Here is a 16,176-nt window from a genome sequence, read left to right on the forward strand (position 1 = left end):
GTAGCTAATTTAAAGTCAAAGTTTGACCAATTTGGATACTTCTAATCTCAGAATTGCTTGTAATGACATTTTAGTTGATTCTAATTGAAGGGGTGACCAATTCGATGATATGTAACCTCATAATGGCTTTTTATGTAATTGTAGCTCATTTTGGGCAAATGGTTGACCAGTTCAGTTATCCACAACCTTAGAATGACTTGCTATGTAATTTTGGTTGGCTTTGATTGAATGGTTGATTAGTTAAGTGATCTTTAACAGAGTAAAAAAAAAAAGGGTCTTAATGTAGAGATCCTATCTTTTAATTCCACTGTTATATATTTTAAAGTTTCAAATATGTTGTTCAGTGATCTATAACTGCATAATGGTTTTCTATGAGATTGTACCTAATTTTGATTGAACGCTTGATCAGTTTAGTGATCTACAACTTCAAAATTACTTGTGATGAGATTATAGTTGATTCATAGTCAAACTGACTTATGATGAGATTGTAGCCAATTCATAGTAAAAGTTTGACTAATTCGAATACTTCTAACCTTGATCAAAATGGCTTGTAATAACATTTTAGTTGATTTAGAGTAAAGGGTTGATGATTCGGTGATCTATATAACCTTGAAATTGTTTGTTATGAGATCTGACCTAATTTCACTTGAATGCTTGATTGGTTTGGTGATCTACAATTTCAAAATCATCTTTGATAAGATTGTAGCCAATTCATAGTGAAAGTTTCACCGATTTGGATACTTCTAACCTTTGAATGGCTTATAATAACATTTTAATTGATTTTGAGTAAAGGGTTGACCAATTCAATGATATGTAACCTCTAAATGGCTTGTTATGAGATTGTAGCTCATTTTGAGTAAAGGATTTACCAATTTGGTGATCTCTAACCTTGGAATGACTTTCTATGAAATTGTGGCCCTATCTTATTGAACTATTGATCAATTCAATGATCTATAATTAAGTCATAGAAAAATAGATCTCGGTGTAGAGACCGTAACTTTTGATTCCAAAATTAGATTTTTCTAAGCTTAAGATATGTTGTTGGGGGCCAAAATATGCCCAAGATCAATGGTTAAATTTAAGAACCAAGTTCTAATTCAAATTTTATGAGTCTTTGTATACAAGTCTATACAAAAATGGCTTAGTTTAAGACCATATTTTCTTTCTGACCTTGGAATGGTCTATTATGAGATTTTAGTTGGTTATGAGTGTAGAATTGATTGATCAATGATTTGTAACTCTAAAATGATATGTAATCAGATTTGAACAAATTGTGAGTAAAGGGTTGATCAATTTGAGTGAATGGTTTTTTATGAGATCTTACCTAATTTTGATGTAATAGTTGACCAGTTCAGTGATCTCTAGCTTCAAAATGACTTGAGATGAGATTGTAGACAATTCATAGTCAAAGTTTGAATGATTTGGATAAATGGCTTGTAATTATATTTTATTTGATTCTAAGTTAATGGTTGACTGATTTGATGATACGTAACCTCAAAATGGCTTGTTATGAGACTGTAGCTCATTCTAGGTGAAGGGCTTAATGATTTAGTGACTTACAACTTTGAAATGACTTGCTATAAAATTTTGAATGGCTCTAATTGAATAATTGATCAGTTCAACGATATATAATGGAGTCATAGAAAAATAGGTCTCAGTGTAGAGACTTTAAATTTTGATTCCACCATTAGATTTTTCTAAGTTTTAGATGTGTTGTTGGGAGATGAAATGTGCCCAAAATAAAGGGTTAGATTTAAGAACTAACTTCTAATTCAAAAGTTATGAGTCTCCAGGTACAAGTCTATACGAAAATGGTAGAGTTTAAGACTATGTTTTCTTTCCAACCTTAGCTGTTAGGAGATTCTATTTGGTTAGGAGTGTAGAGTTGATTGATTTGTTGATTTACAACTCTTGAATGACTTGTTATGAGATGTGAGTGAATTGTGAGTGAAGGGTTAATGTGTAGTCATCTATAACCTTGGAATTGTTTGTTATGAGATCATACCTAATTTTGATTGAATGCTTGACTGGTTCGTGATATGCAACTTCAAAATTACTTATGATGAGATTGTAGCTGATTTGAAGTCAGAGTTTAACTGATTTGCATACATCTAACCCAGAATGGCTTATAATAACATTTTTGTTGATTTTGATTGAAGGGGAAAACCATTCAATGAAATTTAACTTTGGAATGGCTTGTTATGAGATTGTAGCTCATTAGGGTTAACCAATTTAGTGATTTACAACATCAGAATGGCCTATTATGAGATTCTATCTACTTATGAGTGTAGAGTTAATTAATTTGGTGATTTGTAACTCTAGAATGAAATATTATGAGAATTGAGTGAATTATGAGTAAAGGGTTGAGTTGTTCGGTGATATGTAATCTCAGAATGGTTTATTATGAGATCGTACCTATTTCTAATTGAACGCTTGATCAGTTTGGTGATCTCGAGCTTCAAAATAACTTGTGATGAGATTGTAGCCAATTCATAGTAAAATTTTGACTAATTTGGATACTTTTAACCTCAGAATGGCTTGTAATAACATTTTAGTTGATTTTGAGTGAAGGGTTGACTATTTTGATGATATGTAACCTCAAAATCACTTGTTATGAGATTGTAGCTCATTCTTTTTGAAAATTTTAATGATTTAGTTATCTGCAATCTTAGAATAATTTTCCATCAAATTTTGGCTAGCTCTTATTGAATGGCTGATCAATTCAACAATCTATAATAGAGTCACAAAAAAACTGGTCTTGGTGTAGAGACCCTAACTTTTGATTCCACCATTAGATTTTTATAAATTTTAGATATGTTTTTGGGGTGCAAAATGTGCTCAAAATTGATAATCAAATTTAAGAACCAACTTCTGATTCAAAAGTTATGAGTCTCCATGTAAAAGTTTATAAAAAAAGGGCAAAGTTTAAGACTGTGTTTTCTTTCTAACTTTGGAATAGTTATGGGATTTTAGTTGGTTATGAGTGTAGAATTGACTAATTTGGTGATTTGTAACTCTAGAATGAGTTTTTATTAAATTTGAGCGAGTTTTTAGTTAAGGGTTGAGTTGTTTGGTGATCTGTAACCTCAGTATTGTTTGTTATGAGATTACACCTATCTTGATATGTAACCTCAGAATTGTTTGTTATGAGATTATACCAGCTAGAATCTCATAATAGTCCAATCTAAGGATAGAAAGAAAACACAATGTTAAACTCTGCCATTTTCATATAGAATTATACACGAAGACTCATAAATTTTAAATCAAAACTTGGTTTTTAAATTTGAAGCTAGAGATCACCAAGTTTGGGCACATTTCATCCCCCAACAACATATCTGAAACTTAAGAAAATCCTATAGTGGAATCAAAAGTTAAGGTCTTTACACTAAGACCCATTTTTTGGTGACTCCATATAGATTGCTGAACTAATCAACCATTCAATCAAAACTAACCAAAATTTCACAGTAATTTATTCTAAAGTTGTAGATAATTGAATCGATCAACACTTTACTCAAAATTTTCTACAATCTCATAACATATCATTCTTAGGTTACATATCATCAAATTGGTCAACCCTTCACTCAAAATCAACTAAAATGTTATTACAAGCCATTCTAAGGTTACACTTATCCAAATTGGTCAAAATTTTATTACAAATTGACTACAATCTTATTACAAGTCATTATGAAGTTGGAGATCACCAAACTAGTCAAGCATTCAATCAAAATTAGGTACAATCTCATAAAAAACCATAATGAGGTTAAAAATCACCAAACAACTCAACCCTTCACTTAGAATTTTCTCAATTCTCATAACAAGTCATTCTAGAGTTACAAATCACTGAATGAGTCAACTCTACACTCATAACTAGAATATCATAATAGGCCATTCTAAGGTTTGAAAGAAACCATGGTCTTAAACGCTATCATTTTAGTATAGATTTGTAGAATCATAACTTTTGAATTAGAACTTTGTCCCAAAATCTAATTGTCAATTTTGCACACATTTTGCCTCCCAAAAACATATCAAAAACTTAGGAAAATCCAACAATAGATTCAGTAGTTCGGTTCTCAACACCACCCATTTTTTTGTGACTCCATTATAGATTGCTAAATTGATCAACCAATCAATCAGAGCTAGAAAAAATTTCATAGCAAGTTATTATGACATTGCAAATCATTGAATCAGTCAAACCTTTGGTTAGAATGAGCTACAATCTCATAACAAGTCATTTCAAGGTTACATATCATAGAATTGATCAATCCTTCACTCAAAATGAATTAAACTGTTATTACAACCCATTATGAGGTTAAAAGTATCCAAACCAATCAAACTTTGACAAAAAATCATCTACAATCTTGCCATAAGTCATTTTGAAATTGCAAATCATCGAACTGGTCTAGTGTGCAATCAAAATTAGGTACAATCTCATAATAAACTATTTTGAAGTTACAAATCATCAAAAAACTCAACCCTTCACTCATAATTCACTTAAATCTAATAACAAGACATTCTAGAGTTACAAATTACTAAATCAGTCAACTCTACACTCATAACTAGTTATAATCTCATAATAGGCCATTCTAAGGTTAGAAAGAAAATATAGTCTTAACCTCTACCATTTTTCTATAAACTTGTACATGGAGACTCTTAGCTTTTGAAAAAGAATTTGGTTCTTAAATCTAACCATCGACTTTGGGCACATTTTGCTTCCTAACAACATATCCAAAACTTAAAAAAATTCAATTATGGAATCAAAAGTTAGGGTCTCTACACTAAGACCTTTTTTTCTATGACACTATTATAGATCACTGAACTTGTCAACCATTCAATCAGAGTTAGCTAAAATATCATAACAAGTTATTTTGAGGTTTCAAATCACTGAACTGGTAAACCCTTCCCTGAGAATTAGCTACAATCTCATTTCATCAAATTGGCCAACCCTTCTCTCAGAATAAACTAATATGTTATTACAAGCCATTCTAATGTTAGAAGTATCCAAATCAATCAAACTTTCACTATGAATTGGTACAATCTTATCAAATGTCATTTTGAAGTTGCAAACCACCGAACTAATGAAACATTCAATCAAAATTAGGTATGATATTATAAAGTTTTAGATCACCAAACCCATCAAGTGTTCAATCAAAATTAGATAAGATATTATAACAAACCATTCTGAGGTTACAGACCACCGAAAAACTAAACCCTTCACTCACAATTCACTCAAATCTCATTACATGTCATTCTTGAGTTACAAATCATCCAATAAGGAAAGTCTACACTCATAACTAGCTAGAATCTCATAGCAAGCCATTCTAAGGTTAGAAACGAAACATGGCCTTAAACTTTACCATTTTTCTATAGACTTCTACATAGAGACTCATAAATTTTGAATCAGAATTTGGTTCTTAAATCTTACCATTGATTTTGGGCACATTACACCCCCTAACAACATATCTGAAAGTTAGGCAAATCCAACAATGGAATCAAAAGTCAAGGGTTTCTACACTAAGACCCATTTTTTTGTGACTCCATTATAGATCATTTAACTTATTAATTGTTCAAGCAGAGTTGGCCAAAATATCATAACAAGTCATTCGGTGGTTGTAGATTAGCGAATCAATAAACCCTTCACTCAAAATGAGCTACAATTTCATAACAAGCCATTCAAAGGTTACATATCATCAAATTGGTCAACCTTTCTCTCAGAATAAACTAAAATGCTATTACAAACCATTCTAAGGTTAGAAGTATCCAAATCAATCAAACTTTTACTATGAATTGGTAAAATTTCATCACATGTCATTTTCAAGTTGCAAACCATCAAACCGATGAAGTGTTCAATTAAAATTAGGCATGATATCATAACACACCATTCTAAGGTTATTGATCATCAAACTCAATCCTTCACTTAATCCCATAAAATCATTCTAGAATTATAAGTCACTAAATCAATCGACTCTACACTCATAACCACTTAGAATCTCATAATAGGCCATTCTAAGGTAAGAGAGAGAACACGATTTTAAACTCTCCCATTTTCGTATATACTTTTCTATGGAGACTCGTAACTCTTGAATCAAAACTTAGTTCTCTACACCAATGATGGAATCAAAATTTAGGGTCTCTACATTGAGACCAATTTTTTTGTGACTCTGTTATAGATTGTTGATTTGATCAACCGTTCAATCAAAGCTAGCCAAAATTTCATAACAACTCATTCTGAGGTTGCAAATCATCTAATTGGTCAACCCTTTTCCCAAAATGAGCTACAATCTCATAACAAGCCATTCTAAGATTATATATGATTGAAACAGTCAACCTTTCACTCAAAATCAACTATAATGTAATAACAAACCATTCTGAGATTAAAAGTCTCCATATCAGTCAAAATTTGACTATAATTTGACTACAATCTCATCAGAATTAATTTTGAAGTTGCAGATCACTGAACTAGTCAAGCATTAAATCAGAATTAGGTATGATCTCATAACAAACTATTCTGAAGTTACAGATCACCGAACAACTCAACACTTCACTCACGATTTTCTCAAATCTCAAAACAAATCATTCTACAGTTACAAATGACTAAATCAATCAATTCTACACTCATAACCAACTAGGATCTCATTACAACCCATTCTAAGGTTACATATAATCAAATTGGTCACCCCTTCAATTAGAATTAACTAAAATGTTATTACAAGTGATTCTGTAAGAAGTATCCAAATTGGTTAAACTTTGACTATGAATCAGCCATAATTTAATCATAAGTCATTTTGAAGTTGTAGATCACCAAACTGGTCAAGTGTTTAATCATAGTTATGTATGATCTCATAACAAACCATTCCAAAGTTGATCACTGCACAAATCAACCCTTCACTCAAAATTTGCTCAAATCTCATAACAATTTATTATAGACTTACAAATCACCGAATGAGTCAACTCTACACTCATAACTAGCTAGAATCTCATAACAACCCATTTTAAGGTTAGAAAGAAAACATGATTTGAACTCTATTATTTTTGTCTAGACAGGTATACAGAGACTCATAGATTTTAAATTAGAACTTAGTTCTTAAATCTGACTATCAATTTTGGGCACATTCCCCCCTCCCCCCCCAACAAAATATCTAAAACTTAGAAAAATGTAGAGGTGCAATTAGAATTTATTTTCTCTAAATCAAGACCCATTTTTCTATGACTCCATTATAGATCGTTGAATTGAACAACTGTTCAATCTAAGCTAACCAAAATCTCATAGCAAGTCATTTTGAGGTTGCAAATCATTGAATCAGTAAACCTTTTGCTTGGAATTAGCTATAATGTCACAAGAAGCCATTTAGAGGTTACATATCATCAAATCAATCAAATAAAATGATATTACAAGCTATTATGAGGTTAGAAGTATCCAAATAAGTCAAACTTTGACTATGAATCAACTACAATCTTACCAAAGTCATTTTGAAGATACAAAATCATAGAACTAGTCAAACATTTAATTAGAATTAGGTTTGATCTCATAACAAACCATTTTTTAGGTTACAGATCATTGAATTGATCAACCCTTCCCTCTGAATCAAATAAAATGTTATTATAAACCATTCTAAGGTTAGAAGTATACAAATTGTTCAAAATTTTACTATGAAATCAGCTAAAATCAATCACAAGTCATTTTGAAGCTACAGATCATAGAACTGATCAAGTGTTCAATGAAAAATTAGGTACGATCTCATAACAAACCATTCTGAGGTTACAAATCACCAAACAACTCAACCCTTCACTGACAACTGACTCAAATCTCATAACAAGTCATTATGGAGTTACAAATCACCAAATTAGTCAACTCTACACTTGTAACCAGCTAGAATCTCATATAAGGCAAATTGCAAGGTTAGAAAGAAAACACAGTCTTAAACTCTACCATTTTTTAATTGACTTGTATATGGAGACTCATAAATTTTGAATCATAGCTTGGTTCTTAAATCTAACTGTTGATTTTGGGCACATTTTGCCCCCCAACAACATATCCGAAACTGTAGAAAATACAATAATGGAATCAAAAGTTAAGGTGTTTACACTGAGACCCATTTTTCTGTGACTCCATTATAGATCACTAAACTAATCAACCATTCAATCAAAGTGGACCAAAATTTCATAGTAAGTCATTCTGAGCTTGTAGATCACTAATTCAATCAAGCCTTCACTCAAAATGAGCTACAATCTCATAACAAGCTATCTAAAGTTACATATCATTGAATTGGTCACTCCTTCAATTGGAATCAACTAGAATGTTATTACAAGCCATTCTAAGGTTATAAGTATCCAAATCAATCAAGCTTTGACTATGAATTGGCTACAATCTTATCACAACTCATTTTGAAGCTGCACATCACCAAAATGGTCAAGCATTCAATTAGAATTAGGTATGATCTCATAACAAACCATTCCAAGGTTAAAAATCACCAAACAACTCAACCCTTCACTCACAATTTGCTCAAATCTCATAATAGGCCATTCCAAGGTTAGAAAAAAAACACAGTCTTAAACTTTTCCATTTTTGTATAGACTCATAAATTTTAAATTAGAACTTGATTCTTAAATATGACTATCGATTTTGTTCACATTCCCCCCCCCCCCCCCCCACAACATATCCAAAAGTTAGGGTCTCTACATTGATATCCATTTTTTTATGACTCCATTTAGAGGTAAATATCATAGAATCGGTCAATGCCCTTCAGTCAAAATCAACTGAAATGTTATTACAAGCCAATATGAGGTGAGAAGTATCCAAATTAGTTAAACTTTGACTATGAAATGACTACAATTTCCTAACAAGTCATATTGAAGCTGTAGATCACTGAATCGATCAAGCTTTCAATCAAAAGTAGGTAAAATCTTATAACAAACCATTTCAAAGTTATAGATCACCGAACAACTCAACCCTTCATTGACAACTCTCTTAAATCTCATAAAAGTCATTCAAGAGTTACAATTGACTAAATTAGTCAACTCTAAACTCAAATTTGAACATCAATTTTGGGCACATTTCACCCCCCAACAATATATCTAAAAATTAAGAAAACCCAATAGTGGAATCAAAATTTAGGGTCTTTACATTAAAACCCATTTTTATGTTATAGATTGTTGAACTGATCAACTGTTCTATTAGAGTCTACCAAAATTTCATAACAAGTCATTTTAAAGTTGCAAATCAACAAATCAATCAATACTTCACTCAAAATGAGCTACAATCTCATAACAAGCCATTCTGATATTACAAATCATTGAATTAGGCACCCCTTCAATCGGAATAACCTAAAATGTTATTATTACAAGCCATTCTGATGTTAGATAGATCTCTAAATTAGTCAACCCTTCACTCTAAATTAACTAATTAAAAGCCATTCTCAAACTAGATTTATCCAAATTGGTCAAATTTTGACTAATCCACTACAATCTAATCACAAGTCATTCTGAAGCTACAAATCATCAAATTGGTAAAGTGTTTAATCAAAATTAGGTCTTATCTAATAACAAACTATTATTGAGTTACAAATCACTGAATAACTCAACCCTTCACTCACAATTTTCTCAAATCTCATAACAAGTCATTACAAATCATCAAACAACTCAACCTTTCAATGACAACTCGCTCAAATCTCATAACAAGTTATTTTAGAGTTACAAATTATTGAATCAGTCAACTCTACACTCATAACCAACTAGAATCTCATAACAGGCCATTCTAAGGTTAGAAAGAAAACATAGTCTTAAACTTTGCCATTATTGTATACATTCATAAATTTTGAATCAAAACTTGGTTCTTAAATCAAACTATCAATTTTGTGCACATTTCTCCTCCAAACAACATATCCAAAAATCAAAAAAATTCAATGGTGGTATCAAAAGTTTCAAATCATTGAATCATTCTAGTGTAGATTCATAACCATATAGAATCTCATAATAGGCCATTCTAAGGTTAGAAAGAAAATACATGTCTAAACTCTACCCTTTTTTTATAGACCTGTATATGAACACTTGTAAACTTTGAATCAAGATTTGGTTCTTAAATCTAACCATTGATTTTGGGCACATTTTTCCCTCTAGCACCATATTCAAAACTTAGGAAAATCTAACAATGGAATCAAACTTTAGGGTCTCTACACTGAGACTCATTTTTTTGTGACTCCATTATAGATCATTGAACTGGTCAACTATTCAATTAGCACTAGCCAAAATTTCATAGCAAGTCATTATGAGATTTTTATTTGTGAATTGGTAAACCCTTCACTCAAAATGAGCTAAAATCTCATAACAAGCCATTCAAAGGTTACATATCATTAAATTGGTCAACTCTTCACTCAAAATCAACTAAAATGTTATTAAAAGCCATTATGAGGTTAGAGGTATTCATTGAAACTAATCAAATTTTGTCCTTGAATTGGCTATAATTCCATCACAAGTGATTTTGAAAATACAAATTACCGAACTATTTAGTCAAAATTAGGTCTAATTTTATAACAAGCCATTTTGATGTTAGAAGTATCTAAATCAGCCAAACTTTGACTACGAATCAGCTAAATCTCATCACAAGTCATTTTGAAGCTACAGATCATTGAATCGGTCAAGTGTTCAATTGAAGCTAGGTACAATCTCATAAAAAATGATTCTAATGTTACAGTTCATCGAACAACTCAACCCTTCACTGACAATTCACTCAAATCTCATTAAAAATCATTCTAGAGTTATAAATCATCAAATCAGTCAACTCTGCACTCATAACCGACTAGAATTTCATAACAAGCCATTCTAAGGCTACAAACCACTAAATTGGTCAAATGTTTACTCAAAATGAGCTAGAATCTCATATCAAGCCATTCTAAGGTTATATATATATCATCAAATTGGTCACCTCTTCAATCAAAATCAACTAAAATATTATTGCAATACATTTTAAAGCTACAAATCACAAGTCATTTTAAAGTTGCAAGTCATCAAATTGGTCAAGTGTTCAATTGAAGTTAGGTAAGATCTCATAAAAAATGATTCTAAGGTAGATCACTGAACAACTCAACCCTTCACTCACAATTCACTCAAATCTCATTAAAAATCATTCTAGAGTTACAAATCACTAAATCAGTCAACTCTGCACTCATAACCAACTAGAATTTCATAATAGGGCCATTCCAAGGCTGCAGATCATTGAATTAGTCAAATGTTTGCTCATAATGAGTTACAATCTCATATCAAGCCATTCTAAGGTTATATATCATCGAATTGGTCACCTCTTTAATCAAAATCAACTAAAATGTTATTACAAAGGTTAGAAGTATCAAACTTTGACTATGAATTGGCTACAATCTCATCTCAAGTCATTTTGAAGTTTTAGATCACTGAACCAGTCAAGTGTTTAATTAGAATTAGGTCTGATCTCATAACAAGTCATTTTGAGGTTACAAATTATTGAATTGGTCAATGCTTTGCTTTGAATCAACTAAAATGTTATTACAAGCCATTCTAAGGTGAGAAGTATGCAAATTGGTCAAACTTTGACTATAAATTGGCTACAAACTTATCATAAGTCATTTTGAAGCTGTTGATCACCAAATTGGTCAAGCGTTCAATCGAAATTATGTTTGATCTCATAACAAACAATTCCAAGGTTATAGATCACCAAATAAGTCAACCCTTTGCTTAGAATCAACTAAAATGATATTACAAGCCATTATAAGGTTAGGAGTATCCAAATTGATCAAACTTTGACTATGAATTAGCTACAATATCATCACAAGTCATTTTGAAGCTCTAGATCACCAAAATGGTCAAGTTTTCAATCTCATAACAAACCATTTTGGGCATATTTTGCCCCTCACAAACATATCCAAAAACTTTAGAAAATCCAACGATAGGATGAAAAGTAGGATCTTAACACTGAGACCCATTTTTTGTTACTCTATTATAGATCGCTGAATTGATCGACTATTCAATTAGAGCCAACCAAAATTTCATAGCAAGTCATTATGAGGTTTTAGATCATTGAATCAATCAACCCTTCACTTAGAATGAGCTATAGTCTATGAACAAGCCATTTTGAGGTTATAGATCACCAAATCAGTCAACCCTTCACTCAAAATCAACTAAAATGTTATTACAGGTCATTCTAAGGTTAGAATAATCCAAATCAGTCAAACTTTCATGATGAATTGAATACAATCTTTGTTAGAGTAAATAATTATTTATTAATTATTTATTCTATTACTTAAGCTTACTTAGGTTAATGCATTTATTTAATATTTAGTATTTAATGCATGTAGTGATGAGTTTTTGACAACACGAGAGTTTGTTCCCTTCTAGTATGTTCCACCTTTTTGTGGAAGTGTGCTTGGTTGTCAACCTTATCTTCTACCACTTGCCAACTCGTTCTACAAGCTTCCATGAGGCCTTTATATTCAGGCTCTCTCATTATATCTAACATTGCATTCTCATTGTAAATACAATTTCATTGTTTTGTAATATGTTCTCTCTCATGTCCATTTATGGTTTTTTCCAATCCACCTCTTCCTTCCTTGGTTTCCCTTCGACAGTTTTTTGCATGCAGGTGATCTTGGCAATTGCAGAGTTGGATTCCATCAACTCCTATATGGTATTAGAGCCTTCCAGCTGCTGCTTCATTGAAGAATTTTTGAAGCCATGATTCAGAGACACAAACCCTAGTTTGTTTATGTATTTTTCTTCAATCTAGAAAAAGAGCATTTTTTTGGAGCACTTTAGACCCAAATAGATGCTGCCATTAGATTCAGAAGGTGCTTTACAGTTAGGATTCATATAAAATTTATTGATTTTGGAGACAGGGCTCTAGGAGGCAAAAAAAATTTGCTTGCAGGGCTTTCCGTATGGTTGTAAAAATGATTTTGTGGTGAAAAAATAAAAATAATGATAAAAATTTGGTTTGCAACCATAGTGCCACTACAAGGCTGCCACTGCACCACCTGTGTGCCCCCCATAGTGGCTATGGCCAGTAACGCCACCTTTCCGCCACTGCAGCCTAGCCTCAGTTTGTACTTTGCCTGAGTGCCTTCTTCTCTAGCGGCACCTCCCCAATATGATACCTTTATTCTCTACTCTAACGGTTCTACTCAGTTGCTCCACCACCTAGCTCCCCTTGACAACTGTTCAGCCCACCTGGAAGCCAACTTACCTACCAGTGTGTGTACACTTCACCATTTTTGTGCATAGTCAGCCTATCCACATTGGATTCTTGAGCCACTTGCCATTTGACATGTGGCTGCCACATGGCCCCTGCCATATCAGCCTCTATCATGTGGCTGCCATGTGGCATGCCACATGGCATCTTCTTTTGCATGGACAGTTGGCAAGCCATCAAATTTAGGCTCACTATATGTTGATGTCAGTATGACCTCAACACTACATCAATATGCCTCTTGTACATCTCTAAGGTCATTTTGGACCTACTTTTAATTTTTTAGCCATAACTTGAGCATGTGGAGGTATTTTCTCGATCCAAAAGAAGCACCGAAAAGATGGTTCTAAGATAGAGAGACATTGGTGTAGGTATTTTCAAGTTTTGATGCAATTTTATTGTCCATTTTTTTAGTTGAAGTCTAAAGTTCTATTTTTGACTCCATTAAGCTTTTCTTTTGCATCCCACGTCAGTTTTTTGGAAACGTTATATTTTTGGAAAGTCAGTTTTGTCACCTTTTTAGAAGTGTGGTCTTTTTCCTTGGATTCTAGCCCATGCTCTTTCTATCATGTTTTTGACATTTTTGCTCTATGGTGGATATCTTGGGTGTTTTAGGTCTGAGGATCATTTTCTTGGCATGGTTTCTTTTGTTTTGGGCTATCCAATCTTTTGAGTCAACTTTTTTTCTTTTCTAATCATTGTAGACATCATTTGTAAGTGCTTTTATATACGCATTGAGATAAAGTGCCACTTTTGCATTTCGAGTTCATGAACTTTATTTTGAGACAGTTGTATTTGCACTATTTTATAAAGTACCACAGGGGGGGATAGTTATTTTCTATTTTAGGCCTTCTTCTTTTTGTTTTCTCATGTAGTGTTGATGTGACTGTGTCTTTATAGGTGTCGTACCTCTTCCTTTCTCATCATTCTTGGTTCTGTTTGCAGAGGATTTTGGCCCACCTTTTCAACTACTTGTCATCTTATCCCATCTGCATTAAGGGGGGGTTATGTTGTTGCTCTAATGCATCCTTGGTTTGATAAGTGTAAGCTATGTATTTAGTGGTTGGTCCTATATACGAGGTGATTGTAGTGGCTAGCTACCTATGCATTTCAATGAGATGGATCATCTACCATATAGACATGCTTAGTTTGTGCCTTCTTCCATGGGAGTTCTTCAGATCAACAGTTTTCTTTCAGATGGTAGACTTTGCAGCTTCTTCATGCTTCAGTGGTGCTTTTCATGATCACTCCTTATTCCTATTTTAGGGGACATTCCCCTAGTTGAAGGCTTCTTCAGTTTTTCACTAGGTTCTTACCTCTTTTTGGGTGAGAGTTTTTCCCACATTGTTTTCTCTCTTTCCCCATTTACAGAAGTTGTATCTCTTTGCATTATACATGGGTATCTAACATGGCCTCATTGTCGAGACCAATTCTACATTTTTATCTTAGTTTTTGTGAGCTTAAGGCATTCCCCTAAGTTGCACTTAAGGGGGGGTGTTATAGTAAATAATTATTTATTAATTATTTATTCTATTACTTAAGCTTACTTAGGTTAATGCATTTATTTAATATTTAGCATTTAATGCATGTAGTGATGAGTTGTTAACAACATGGGAGTTTATTCCCTTATAGAATTTTCCACCTTTTTGTGAAAGTGTGCTTGGTTGTCAACCTTATCTTCTACCACTTTCTAGCTTGTTCTACAAGCTTCTATGAGGCCTATATATTCAGACTCTCTCATCGTATCTAACCTTATCTTTCATGTCTATTTAGGATTTTTCCCAAGCTCCACCTCTTCCTTCCTTGATTTCCCTTAGACAAGTTTTTTGCATGCAGGTGTCTTGGTGAATGCAGAGTTGGATTTCATCAACTCCTACAATCTTATCACAAGTCATTTTGATGTAGATAACCAAACTACTCAAGCGTTTAATTAGAATTAGGTATGATCTTATAACAAACCATTCTAAGGTTATAGATCACTGAATCGATCAACCCTTCACTCTAAATCAACTAAAATGTTATTAAAAGCCATTATGAGGTTTAAATTATCCAAATAGGTCAAACCTTGACAATGAATTGGCTAAAATCTCATCATAAGTCATTTTGAGGATTTAGATAACCGAATTGGTCAAGCGTTCAATCAAAATTAAGTATGATCTCATAAAAAACTATTTAAAAAATTAGAAGTATCCAAACTGATCAAACATTGACTATGAATTGGCTACAATATCATCACAAGTCATTTTGAACCTACAGGATCACCAAACTAGTCCAGTGTTCAATCTCATAACAAACCATTTTGGGCATATTTTGCCCCTTAAAAACATATCCAAAAATTTGGGAAAATTTAATGGTGGAATAAAAAGTTAGGGTCTCTACATCGAGACTCATTTTTTTGTGACTCTATTATAGATCACTAAACTGATCAATTGTTCAATCAAAGATGACCAAAATTTTAAAGCAAGTCATTTTGAGGTTGTAATTCATGAAATTCTCATAACAAACCATTTAGAGGTTACATATCATCAAATTGGTCAACCCTTTAGTCAAAATTAACTAAAATATTATTACAAGCCATTTTAAGGTTAGAAATATTGAAATGGATCAAACTTTGACTACAAATTGGCCACAATATCATCACAAGAAATTTTGAATCTACAAATCACTAAACTAGCCAAGCGTTCAATTAGAATTAGGTATGATCTCATAACAAACCATTCTGAGGTTATATATCACCAAATAATTCATCCTTTCACTAATAGCTCACTCAAATCTCATAACAATCATTCTAGAGTTACAAATCACTGAATTAGTCAACTCCACATTCATAACTAGCTAGAATCTCATAATAGGCCATTCCAAGGTTAGAAAGAAAATACAATTTTAAACTCTATCATTTTTGTATGGAATTCTATATGGAGACTCATAAATTTTGAATTGAAACTTGGTTCTTGAATTTGACCATTGAT

Source organism: Cupressus sempervirens, chromosome 10 (genome assembly GCF_028749045.1).
Source record: "Cupressus sempervirens isolate cs-2001-9-10 chromosome 10, ASM2874904v1, whole genome shotgun sequence".
Taxonomy (NCBI): domain Eukaryota; kingdom Viridiplantae; phylum Streptophyta; class Pinopsida; order Cupressales; family Cupressaceae; genus Cupressus; species Cupressus sempervirens.